The sequence below is a fragment of the Bos grunniens genome, chromosome 7, assembly GCF_055505025.1.
Source record: "Bos grunniens cultivar Pamir isolate PY7600 chromosome 7, Bosgru_T2T1.0, whole genome shotgun sequence".
Lineage (NCBI taxonomy): Eukaryota > Metazoa > Chordata > Mammalia > Artiodactyla > Bovidae > Bos > Bos grunniens.
In genome coordinates this window covers 49,767,323-49,779,917 of record NC_141171.1, presented here as the reverse complement: position 1 = coordinate 49,779,917, position 12,595 = coordinate 49,767,323, and the positions used below count along the sequence as shown (strand labels likewise).

Here is a 12,595-nt window from a genome sequence, read left to right as displayed (position 1 = left end):
ACGTGCAATTTCCTCAGTTACTTTTCAGCCATAGACTTAGTTGTTTAATGCTACATTTGCCTATGGAAGTGTATATGCAAAAGGCCGTGATCCCACTGTTAACGCCAGAGGAAAGAGGTTCCAGTTGTTGGGCCAAACTAATTTGTACCTTACTCTCTTCCCTATGCAAGCCAAAGGGAAACTTGCCCTTTAAAAAGAAAAAAACATTGTTAACATTCTATGGAGGTAGGTGGCACTTTTAAAACAGGCCGAAAGAAGTTAAGTAGCAGCTCTTCAGTGGCAAAGCCAAATTTTATGCCAGGTTTAATTCCAAAATTGATTCTCTTTCCACATGTGGTTGCCTTTGAGTCAATAGCAGATCCAGATGGAAAGGTGGAAACTAAGCCTCCCCTGTTCTGATCTTGCATACTTCATACCTGTGGAAGAGCAGTAACCTCATTCAAGGCCAAGTCAGAGGCTGGCTCAATGGAACAGGGCTTCTAGGATGTGTTAAAACAGAAGAGGATTCTTGTTTCATTTCTTTTCCCAAAAGTGGAGCTCCTATTTACTAGTTTAGGAAGCCTAGTTGAAGTAACAAGGTGGTACATGATTTTCTTTGTCCAGGTTTAAGAAGTATTAACAAAACTGACCAGTAAGGGAACCTCTTTTGTCACTTTGCTTTTTCAGCATAATTTTGTCTAGTTTCTCATCTGATTTAGATGACAGCCTTGATGAAACCCAGTCACCCTATGGGAAGAGGCAGACATGCCCATGCATGGCAGAGGTAGTTTTTTCTACCCCTAGCTGCTGTTTGAAGTCAAAAGTTGGAAGGCAGCACAGTAGTGCTGGTTATGTGGGTTGTTGTGCTCGCCTGTCTGGGCCTGCAGCACTTGCCATCTTTTGTTCCCTGGCTCTAGTTCTCATGCCATGGTGCTCCCAGACAGACATAGTGTATTCAGGGCTGAATGCCAAGATGGAATGTAAGCTTCATGCCAGCTTCTCTCTCGTTGCCAATTTGAGTGTGTGCCTGCTGGGACACCTACCTGCCAAGTCCACCCTGATGGGACTGTGCCTCCCAGGGACACAGGAACTGACCGACCAGGAGGTGTGGAAGTAATGAGTGCCAAAGTTATTGAGGATAACTGGCACTAGAAGTGTATGTGGAAAACAGTATATCTCCAGGGTACTCTTTGACAGTCAACTCCAAACATGTCTGAGAACTCTGTTTTGGGTATAGTCAAATTGCTTGGTAAGCTCACCCTGGGGCTTAGTGAAGAGCCCAGGACAAAGAATCAGCTTTTTAGGCAAACATCTCTGGTTTTGTCTCTGCCATTCGTTGAACTTATGACTTTATGTAAGTCCCTTCCTATCTCTCAGTTCCATATCAGTGTAAGGATGAGTCTGAATCTCAAAGAGCCTTTCCAACTGTAAAGCTATCAGGATATAATAGTGAGCAGGAGATCTGACATCTGATGAATAGAGATCCTGCCTAGAGACATTTGGCCATGTCTCTGAGCAGCAGTTTCCCTACCTGTAACAGTGCCTGCTCCCTATAGACTGTGGTAAGGATTAAATGCAGTAAGGCACGTGAAATACACAGTGGCACTTAGCAAGAACTCAGCTGGGAGACAATCACACCTGCACCAACTTTGGTCTTGTCTCAGTGGCCTGGGTGAATGTGCACTGGAAACCACAAGGTGGTGCTAGAGTTAAGGATACTGGTTGCGGAAGAACGTTGCTTCGGGTGGGGAGATTTCTGACAAGCATTAACAGATTCCTGGGACAGCTTGTCTAATTAAGATTTGGCTATATGGAGAAGGCAAACTACCAAAGTAAGCAGGGATGAGTGAACAGGGAGGAGAACCCGGGCGTTGAGTGGCCCATCTGAAAAGTAACTACAATCTCTAACATTTGTTGGACAGTTGCCATGTACCAGGCAAGATGCTATGTCACGTGCATTCTCTCATTTAATCCTTAGAAAAACAATGTGCCTCATTCTGTTGTATATCTGCCCATTTGGTTCCAAAGCCAATGCAAATACAGGTCATTCTTCGTTCAAGAAGAGAGAACAGGTGTTACTACTGCTAAGACCAGTCAACTCACCTCACCAACCTCTGCTTTCAGAGACAACCAACAACTTGGATTGCATCTGGAAGACATTCATCTAGCAGTTATGTCCTTCCCTCAGAACATGTATGTTTTGACAGCTCAGTCACAGCCACAGTTGAGAATGGATAAAAGAAGCTCCCCTGAACTCTTAGAGGATCCCTGTAATTGATCCAGCATCTTCAAAGAAGAATGTATACACATAATGGAATTTCTCAGACACTAGGGCATCTGCCCCTGCTCTTAAAAAAATATGCTGTCAGAGGGCAATTAATGAAATTGGAATGTGGACTATGGATAAAATATTGTATCAGTGTTTCTGATCTCCTGAACTTGATAACTATATGTGGTTATGTAAGAGAATACCCCTTCTCATAGGAAATATACACTGATGTAGCAAGAGGTTCAAAATAAGACATTCATTAAGGAAATTTTTGAAATTTCAGAAATATGGAAGAAAAACCTAAAAGCATCATTTAACTAACATTTTAAGGTCATCATGAACAGCCATTATAGAAACAGTGTAATATAATGAATGTTTAGGTTCCAATTGATTCACAAAGTATCTAGAACACTAGTTTGACCATTCAAGTTTGGTTTTTACTCAGAATTTGGGTTTGACTCAAAGGTCAATATAGGAGACAAAGGTTCGATCCCTGGGTGGGGAAGATCCCCTGAAGGAGGGCATGGCAACCAACTCCAGTACTCCGGCTTCTAGAGAATCCCATGGACAGAGGAGCCTGGCAGGCTGCAATCCATAGGGCCGCACAGAGTCAGACATAACTGAAACGACTAAGCAGTAGAGAATGCATTAGAAGAGTTAATTCTGCTGCAGGGTGTACAGCTGAGGAGAAATCCCCAGCCAGAAGGTCTGGGGGTGCTGAACCTAAGAACTGGGCCCAGATTGGAAGGAAGAGAGCAGAGGCAGTGCCAGGAGAGGAGCTTCTGTCAGTCAAACACTTCAGAGATGAAATCAGCTTTGGAGTTGGATCAGTGCTGGGTGAGATGAGACAGTATGAAGAACAAGGCTTTTTGGGGGACCCTTGACTCCTGCTTCACTGAGCGACCCTGGGGATGAGGGGAAGAAGGCAATGCTGCTACCTTAAAGCCTAAAACCCATTCACAGAAAGGACAAGAGTGACATCAGACTCTAGTCCTTTGTCCACAGCCACACCCCTTCACCACTTAAAGAATCATAATTGCAGCACTTACAGGGGGCTTGGACTTTACCATCCCAAACTCCTAATTAAAGAGATAAGCAAGCTGAAGCCCAGAGAGCAGCCTACTGACCTGTCAAGCTCATGCAGGAAATGAGGAGAGCCAACATGAGCAGCTGTTACAGCTCCAAATTCAGTGCTCTTACCAAACGTGGGATCTTGTTATTTTTCATCTAGGCCCCTTCTCCTCGTTAGAGATAAGAAAAGGGAGGATCAGAGAATAAGGGAGTGGCACGAAGCCAAAGACAGAGCTGAGAAGGGAAAGGTGGCCAGCATCCAGGTGGAGTTATGAAAGTTGTTTTGAAGTCACTTCCCTGTGAGTCAGGGTTGGCTTGAGTGTATAGATTAACTTGCTTCTCCAGCCTCCAGGGTTCCATGTTAGCACCATCTAGGTTTCCCTTACAGTCAGACTTCTGGCTTGTCTACTTTGGTGAGAAACCCTGCCTGGGCTCAGCCCCTTCTGCTTGATTCTTCATCCTCACCCAAAGGAAACCTAGGGGGCAAACCCATTTTCAAGGAAACCTGAGTGAGTGAGTGAGTGAGTGAAAGTCAAAGTGTCCAACTCTTTGCGACACCACGCACTATACAGCCCATGGAATTCTCCAGGCCAGAATACTGGAGTGGGTAGCCTTTCCCTTCTCCAGGGAATCTTCTCAACCCAGGGATCGAACCCAAGTTTCCTGCATTGCAAGTAAATTCTTTACCAGCTGAGCCTGGAAACCCAGAAAAGGAAGGTGGAAACTTCAGAGAGACTCTCCAAGCAGGAATGGCAAGGATCTTTTGAGGTAAACCCAAGATGTAGGAATATTCTGCTCCACGGAGAAAGGGAGGTGGGAGCCAGCCTTGAGAACAAGGAGAAATCAGGGCTTGATGCTAGAAGGCCTGCCCCAAGTTAAACATCTGTCCAGACCTGAGCACATTCCCAGGCTAGGCTCCCTGGGGACTGGGATGAACCTACCCCCTCACAGAGCAATCCCCACTGGAGGGCCGGCAAAGGAGCACTCTATTTTTAAAAGGACAGGATGTCACCTGAGGAAGAGGAGTTGCACTTCAGTCCTCAAGGCTAGAGGCCCTCCCTCACACCTCTGTCAAACTTGGATTCTACAGACAGATGACATGGAATGGGCTCTTTCCTTCCTGAGGAACTAAGCAAAGGTCCTCAGAAACTCAGTCTTCTCACAGACATTGCTCAATGCCACTTCTATTCCTTACATTGTGCTTGGGTTAACTCTGGTCTCATTCTTCCATTCAGCTAGTATTTACAAACATTTCCTATGTTCTAGGACCTATGCAAGATTCTGGGGCACAGTGGTGAGAAACAGTCACTGTCCCTGCCCTCCAGCAGGAGACAGCAAGAATTATAATAAAAGTGAAGAGTCTTAGAGGATAAAAGGAGGGCACCTCCACTTCATCTAGGGGTGGCCAAGCTGCCTGGTGAGCCAGGGTTGGCCTGGAGAGGTGAGAGGCAAGTTTTGAAAGGCAGATGTGTTGGTCCTGACTTGACCCAAAGGCCAGGAAACTACTCAGATTTTAAAATACTTTTCTAAACCTGCTATCATTTTTGTTGTTTATTAACAGCTTTATTGAGGTATAACTTACAAACTGTAAAATCAACCCACTGCATGTATAGTTCGGTGATTTTTTAAAAATAAATTCATACAGTTATGCAAACATTACATAATCTAGTGTCCACCTCTCTAAAAGGTCTTTCATGTCCCTCTGTGGTCAACCTTTGCTCACTCCCAACCCTAGGCAACCAATGATCTGCTTTCTGTCTCAATAGTTTTGCCTTTCCTAGAAATTTCATGTTACTGGAATAGTGCAATATGCAGTCTTTTACATCAGGTTTCTTTCACTTAGCTTTTTTCATTTAGATGGATTTTTTTTACATACATCCATGTAGATGCATGCATGTTCATTTCTTTTTATTGTTGAGTAGTGCCTGGAAAATCCCATGGACGGAGGAGCCTGGAGGGCTGCAGTCCATGGGGTCACTGAGGGTCGGACACGACTGAGCGACTTCACTTTCACTTTTCACTTTCATGCATCGGAAAAGGAAATGGCAACCCACTCCAGTGTTCTTGCCTGGAGAATCCCAGGGACGGGGGAGCCTGGTGGGCTGCCATCTATGGGGTCACACAGAGTTGGACACGACTGAAATGACTTAGCAGACTTAGCAGAGTGTGATATAATAAGCAATATACATTTGGTCTTTGTCTCCTATTCTTTCCAAAGACTTTCTCTAAAACCCCTGGAATCTCTTGAGTGATGAATGTCTTTGGTACACTAATGAGATACCCAGATAGTTTCAAGATGTGGGCTGCTTGCCAAATAAAAAAAACAAAAATAGGATTACAGGGCTGGAACATTCAGCCCTACTCCAAGAGGGGAAAGGGGCTTGAGATCAAATTACCAATTTCCAATGATTTACTCAATAATGTCTACATAATGATGCTTCTATAAAAACCCCTAAATTATGCAGTTCGAGAGCTTCCAGTGTGCTGAGCACACCAAAGTATTGGGAGGGATCCTTGAAATTCTATATGAATTTGAAGATGAACTTTTCCGTATCTGCAAACAGTGACATTGGAATTTTGATAGAAATTGCAATGAATCTTCAAATTGCTTTGGGTAGCATTACCATCTTGAACATATCAAGTCTTCTAATCCATAAACACAAGATGTATTTCCATTTATTTAGGTCTTCTTTGATTTCTTTCAACTGTGTTTTGCAGTTTTCTGTGTATAAATCTTTTACATCCTTGGTTAAACTTGCTCCCAGGTACTTTAGTATTTTGGATGCTACTGTAAATGGAACAGTTTTCTTAATTTCCTTTTTGGATTGTTCATTGCCGGTATCATTCTGGTTTTGATTTACAAGCCATTCATGTATTTTTTCTGGTGAAATGTAATCTTTCATTCTTAATCTGCCACTTTATATTTCCATGAGTAGAGAGAGAGGGAGTGTCTTTGTCTCTCAGATACTTTCTTCCTTCTTCTGTTTCTCTTACTCTCAAAAAGTGCTTCACAGGTGGAAGGAAAACACTGTGCACCAGGTTAGCAACAGACATTGGAGCCGCATCTAGGTCCCACTCTGCTACTTCCTAGCTGCCTGACTTTGAGCATGTTGTTTCACTTCTCTTTCAATTTCTTAAAGGTTTAAATAGGATGCTTTGTTAAATAAACTAAGCTATTTCATTGTCACATAAAATATTAATAACTACAGCCTACTACAGCCAAGCATTGTGCTAAACCCTACAAGGCAGTCTTAAGTAAAAGAGACACAGCCATTGAGCTTCCAATGCCTTATCCCAGTGAATGTGAAACCCCAAATGCAATTATCACCCGAGGGAGGGCCACAGGTGAGTGTCTGTCACAGGGTATTTTGACCTGGTTGTCAACTTTTCTGAAGACACTGATGCTTTAATTGAGCACAGGAGATATTAGCTAGGCAAAGAAGAGGAAGAACATCCCAGGCAGTGAGAATATGTTGGCGGTGGCAAAGAGTACAGTTAAGGAGGTAGGTGGACAGAGGTGTGGATGAAGCTCAAAGAATGAAAGGGCAATGTAGTGGAGGAAGCAAGAAGGGAGGCCAGAACAGGCAGTCCGGGCTGAGCCTCAAGAGCCTTGCTGAGACCTTGAAATTTTACCGAGGAATAGGAGAGGCTACTGAGGTGTTTTAAGTAGAAGGGTAACAAATGCAGATCTGCTTCTCAAAAAGATCCTCTAGGCACACTGCAGTTTGAGAAGAGAGTGTGAGGCTGAGTCTTGAAGTACTGGGACATTTTTTTTTAATAGGATTTTTTTTTTTTTGGCTATGCTGGGCCTTCATTCCTGTGCTGGGGCTTTTTCTAGCTGCAGCAAGCAGGGGTGCTATTCTTCGTTGTGGTGGCCAGGCTTTCCAGTGTGGTGGCTTCTCTTGTTGCAGAGCACAAGCTCTGGGCTTGAGGGCTTGGCAGTTCTGGTGCATGGACCCAGTTGCCCCACACCATGTGGGATCCTCTGATGTCCCCTGCATTGGCAGGCAGATTCTTAACCACTGGACCACCAGGGAAGTTCTTGTACTGGAACATTTAATATCCAAATAGAACATTATACATCAAGACATGTAAGCAATGAAAGAAAAGTCTTCAAGGAGAGATAATCAGGGACTTTCCTGGTGGTTCAGGGGTTAAGAATCCGCCTTCCAATGCAGGGGCCTCAGACCTGATCCCTGGTTGGGAACTAAGATCCCACATGCCATGGGGCAACTAAACCCACATGCTGCAAATAAAGAGCCTACATGCTCTGGGCTATAGAGAAGCCTGTGCGCCACAACTAATATACACAATGCAGTCAAATAAAAAAAAAAACAAAAAACACACAGATGGTCACTTACAAGTCAATGCTGGTGAGAACTACTAAAGGAAAATGAAGACTGAAAAAAAATCTACTGGACTCAAGAGTCAGGGGGTCCCTGGTAACAGCTAAAGAGCCCCCAGACACTGATGCTCAGACCTCGGAGTCTGTCTAGCCTCTCTATGGCCCCACAGTCACTGCCTCAGGACTTACACTCTGGCAGATCAGAGCAAGTCTTTCTCATTAAGATTCTTAGGATTCCCTGGCAGCTCTTCTGGCTGGCTGCACCAGCTCTATCATGGGACCAGGCCAGTTTGCCCATGTCTGCCTACATATCTCATCTAACCCACCTCACCCATTTGGCAAGGGGGAGCCAGAGGTTTCTACTGGGTGCCAGCAAACAGGCAGTCTCATGCCAGTTAAGCACTACTCCAAAGTCACACACCAGTTCCTAACACAGCTCTACCACTTATCAAGATCTTGGTGAAAGATATGCAAATGGCTGAAACTCTTTTCCAATTTGTAAAACACTGTGACAATGAAGCATGTATCAAATACTCCACCTAGAGAATTAGCTATCATAGGTTCACATTCATTCATTCAACAACTGTTTATTGTATAGGTAACAGCGATATAATAGACAACAAGGTAGACATCATCTATGTTAACAAGGAGTATCCAATCTAGTGACCCAGTCAAACAAAGATTTGATGCTTGACAGGAAAAGCACAGGGCACTGGCAGAGAATTGGGTGGGTGGAGGAACAAAAGTCACACCCCTAGTACTGTTGCAGGGAGTTGGCTTTTCTTTGGGCAAGATCACTCATTTATAGCATAAATACAGGGTTGGTGCCATTGGTAAGATAAGGTTTGGTTCCTGTCCCAAAAGAGAATTAGGAGGTAAGCACAGGAAAATAATATGGTTAAGAAGAAAAGTGCAAAGAAATCTCAGGAAACTGTCATATTGGGTGTCACACTGGCTTTTTATGCACAAATTCTCAGCTTATTTGGAACTCAGGTTCCATTAAATATCCGCACCATAGAGAGGCCTAAAAGCTAGGACCCAGGGCCATTGGAGTTATCAGTCTCTCTCAAGACAGGGAGCAACACAGAAACCCTACCGCTCCATAGGGTTTTTCCAGGCTCAAATCCCTGTCAACCCAGAAGTGAACACAAGGCCTCCCCAGAAGAGGCCTGGGGTTCCTGCAAATTCTGTAGCTGGAGAGGAAGCTGCCAGAGCTCCCCAGCCTCTCTCAGGCCTTCCTCCTCTGCTAGGCTCAGCTATAAATAGCTTGCTGGTTTCCAGCTGGGGATCTCCCAGCCCTGAAAGGAGTAAGCACCGCCTTCTCACCTTGTCCTGCCCTCAGCCTGGAGCAGAAGGGGGTGGTAGCTGGCAGCCGGAAGGAAACGCTGCTGCTGCTGCTGCTGCTGCTGCTAAGTCGCTCAAGTGGAAGGAGATGAGGGGAGGGCAAAAATGAGCACCACAGAGAAGCTGGCCACTGGACTACATTACCCACAATCCTAGATCATAGCTGGAAAGAAGAGGTTGCTCTGGGCCTGCAGCCTTAGGTGGGAACAAGGCCAGAGGCAACCTAGTGCCTGCGTGTGCAGCCCAGGCCCAGTTTTTTCCAAAAATGTAAACCCAGAAACCTTCAGTCATGGACCTTAGAGATCATCTCCTCTCCATATACTCAATTCACAGGCACTCAGCTGATCTGAGGCCAGGGAGACAAACAAAATTCCGTTTATTTTCACCTTATTCACTGTGTGTGTGTGTCTATAACCAAAGACTGGAAGTCTATGAGTGGTTTTATTCTGGATGAAGTCCAGAGGCTTCTTAGTGCTAAAAGCCCCCTCCCGAGCATTTACTCGACTCATTACTCCCAAGCTCTCAGCTTTTCTTTCCCTGCCTCACCTGAGGAGGAGCAAATGCTCACAGGCTGGTCCATGTTGCATTGCATTTCTGGAAGCGCTGGGGGGTGGGCGCTCAGGAACTGCTGTCTCTGCTGAGATCTAGTCCCTCTCCACCTTTGCTCATCTCTCAGCAGGCAGATCAGGGTAATCACGTGGCTGAGGCAAGTTTAAGTCCCTGGAGGCGCTGTACGAGAGCCGGGAGGGGTTGCCGTTTCCTGTAGTGGATAAACCAAAGGTGTCAGGCAGAGCAAGGGAGGCCATTCTGGATGGTAGAAGCACCCAGTGGGCACTGCTCCAGACCTCAGTGCCATGGCAGGTGTACACCTGCCCCAGCTCTGGCTCCCCCCACTCCAACCTTCCATGTTTCCACAAAGAGCCGAACTATTCATGTTGGATTCTGGGGCTCATGAAGGTCCAGACTGACAGGGAGCATAGCGGTGAAGATATTTGGGACTAGACCTGAAGTCGGGGGCCCCTGTCCAAAGTGGAAAGATACTAAGGCTAGCCTGACAACAGGGTCTTTCCCTCCTTCCCCTCGCTCAGATATGATAACAACTCTCACATCCTGAGCCCGGCACCAGGGATGTAAAGATGGGAGTCACAGTCTCAGTAAATAAATGATGTGTTAAGTACACAAGAAGCCTATGGGTGGGGGGTTGGAAGGACTTCCAGACGGCCAGAGATCTGAAACAAGTAAGGGTGACGCACAGTTCCACCAGAATGGTGTAGAAAGGATATTCCAGGCAGAAGGGACAGCTTGATAATGGCAGAAGGAGCGAGAAACGGAAAGCAGAGAAATACTGAAGACCGACTAAAATGCGCGCGCGCTGGCGTGCAGCAAGCGAGGCCAGGCCCTCACACCACGCTAAGGTGTGGGCTTTAGGCCTCGGGTCGGTAGACGCCGGAGGAGCTCCAGCAAAGTCAGCGGCGCTCAGAGAATCAGGGAGTAAAGTGGGACAAAATATGAAACCAGTGGGGAGAGTGGCAACCTCGGACCCTCTGGGGACGCCCGAGTCGGCCTATCCCGCGTTTACCTCAGCCCGGCCAGGCCACGCGTTCCCGGCCCCGCCGCCGCCGCCGCCCCCTCCTTGGCAGAGTCCCCTGGCCGCGGGCTCCCGGGCGCGGGCGGACCCGGCGGACCGAGCTCCCGCCCACAGCCGCCTGCGGGCCGCCTGCCAGACGCGGCGGGAAGGAAGCGCCTTGTATGGGCCTCAGGCCGGGAGGAAGCGCCAGGCAGGGCCCCGGGAGGAAGCGCCATATTTGGCGAGGGGCGGACCGGGGGCGGGGAGCGCGCCCGCGAAGGAGGCCGCTTCCGCCGCCGCAAGACCGAGCCACGCCGCGCCGCCCCACCCCCACCCGCGCCGGGCCGCGACCCCCGCCCGACCCCTCCTCCCATTGGAGGTACGCACGGCTTCTCGCTCCGCTCCCTTGGTTCCAGAGCTACGCGAATTGGGGACGGAAGGCGGGTCCAGGCCGGCTTTGACGACTGACAGAGCGGAGAAGCTTTCCCGGCTCCCAGCACTCGCTCTGTGTCCTTGGGCAAAACACTTTGGTCTCTGAGCCTCGGATTCCTCTTCCTCCGAAGGAAATGGGGATAAAATGAGAGGATGCCTGTTAAGCACCGCCAGGAGCGGCACTGCCCGCAGTGGCAGCGCATTAACCCCAACATTTCTTTGTGGCGGGAGAGGGGCGGAGGTGTTTCCATTCCCTTGCTGTGTCCCTTTAGCCTCTTTATAGCCTCCTAGGAGCCTCGGGGCTATATGGAGCTGACGCTTTCAAGAAGATATTTTTCTTGAAGAAAATAGGGCTACCTTAAAGTTTAGAGTTTTTCCTTCCAAGCTCCGGGAGTCAGACGGGGTTTCAATCCCAGCTTATCCCCTTCCAGCTGATTTATGCTGGGAAAGCTACTTTCCTTCCCTAAATATCAATTTCCTCATCGGTAAAATGGGGATAATAATTCCTGATTTGCAGGGTTGTTGTGGTAATTAAATGAAACTGGTGTGTGTGTATGTGTGTGTGTAAAAGAGAGAGATTTCGAGAGAGAAAGAGAGCCCCTGACATGGAGGAGGTGTTTAATGGTCTTCCGTTCTGTGTGCACTTTCCCATCCTGCTGGTGGGGAGGAGATAAGGGCTAAGTAAACTTGACCATTCCTCCTGGAAGTCCTAACCTCTTGGAGAAGACTGTCCCTTCTTTAGAATGTATGGGACCTTGTTGCTAATATTTGGTTCTTCTTCCAGAGGCATATCTGTGGCCCTTAATGCTCCCCTTTCTCAGTTCAGCCACCACCGCCAGTGAGTTGCCATTCTTGCCGGCTCTTCTCTACCTACCCTAGAGCCTAGCTGACCTGAACACACTGGCAAGGGCAAAAACAACCTGCAGGAAGTTGAAGTTCCCATCACAGCCAGAACCTGGTATCTAGGACACCATACCCTCCCACGCCTGCTGTCAGTACCACACCCACACGTTTCACCAAGAGATGGGTATCAATCTCAGAAAAACATTTCCCAACCCTCCCTTGTTGGCCCTGCCCTGCCCTCATCAGTTCTGCCTGTCCTGGAGTTCCGCTTAAGTCTAACCAGAATCTTTTTGCCCCTCAGTCACAGCTCCATCCTGCAGTTTGCAGCCCCTAAGCGGTTCCAGGCAAGTTTGTGAACACACACAATGGATGTGTCACCAACGGCCTTGTTTCCTTTCATCCTTGCTGGGCAAGGAGGCTGTCGTTGGCATGGTAACCTTGCCTGTAAAAGTTGCAGCCCTCAAGGATGTTTTTCAGTTCCAGCGGGGACACAGCTCCTTCCCCCCACCTCCCCCATGTAGATCACAGGGTGACATGTAGCTGTGTCATCTGGCCTCCCCCAGAATGGGGATGTGGTGCTGGTGGCACAAAAGAAGGACTGGTTCATGGAGGGCGGCGAAGGGCTTAAGGGAGTGTTGATTGGATCTCTGAGGAACAGGTTCCTTCTGTCCCTTCTGTCCTGTATGTGTTGATCCTCAGCCACCAGAGAAACCAGTTCTGAGGTTCAGAATATGTAGGGAGCCAC

General features: G+C 47.5%; 1 long non-coding RNA gene across 5 annotated transcripts; it reads right to left on the bottom strand.

Annotated features, from left to right (window-relative positions):
• Positions 1-17: 17 nt before the first annotated feature.
• Positions 18-10,727, bottom strand: LOC147369445 (uncharacterized). Of its 5 annotated transcripts, none has more exons than XR_015167470.1 (4): positions 10,588-10,727; positions 9,555-9,768; positions 8,991-9,073; positions 7,071-7,366 (listed from the first exon to the last, which is right to left on the bottom strand). It is a non-coding gene; the product is annotated as an uncharacterized LOC147369445 (long non-coding RNA). The 5 variants fall into 5 exon arrangements; XR_015167471.1 differs by lacking the exon at positions 7,071-7,366 and adding an exon at positions 8,236-8,516; XR_015167473.1 differs by lacking the exons at positions 7,071-7,366; positions 8,991-9,073 and adding an exon at positions 18-416.
• Positions 10,728-12,595: the final 1,868 nt, after the last annotated feature.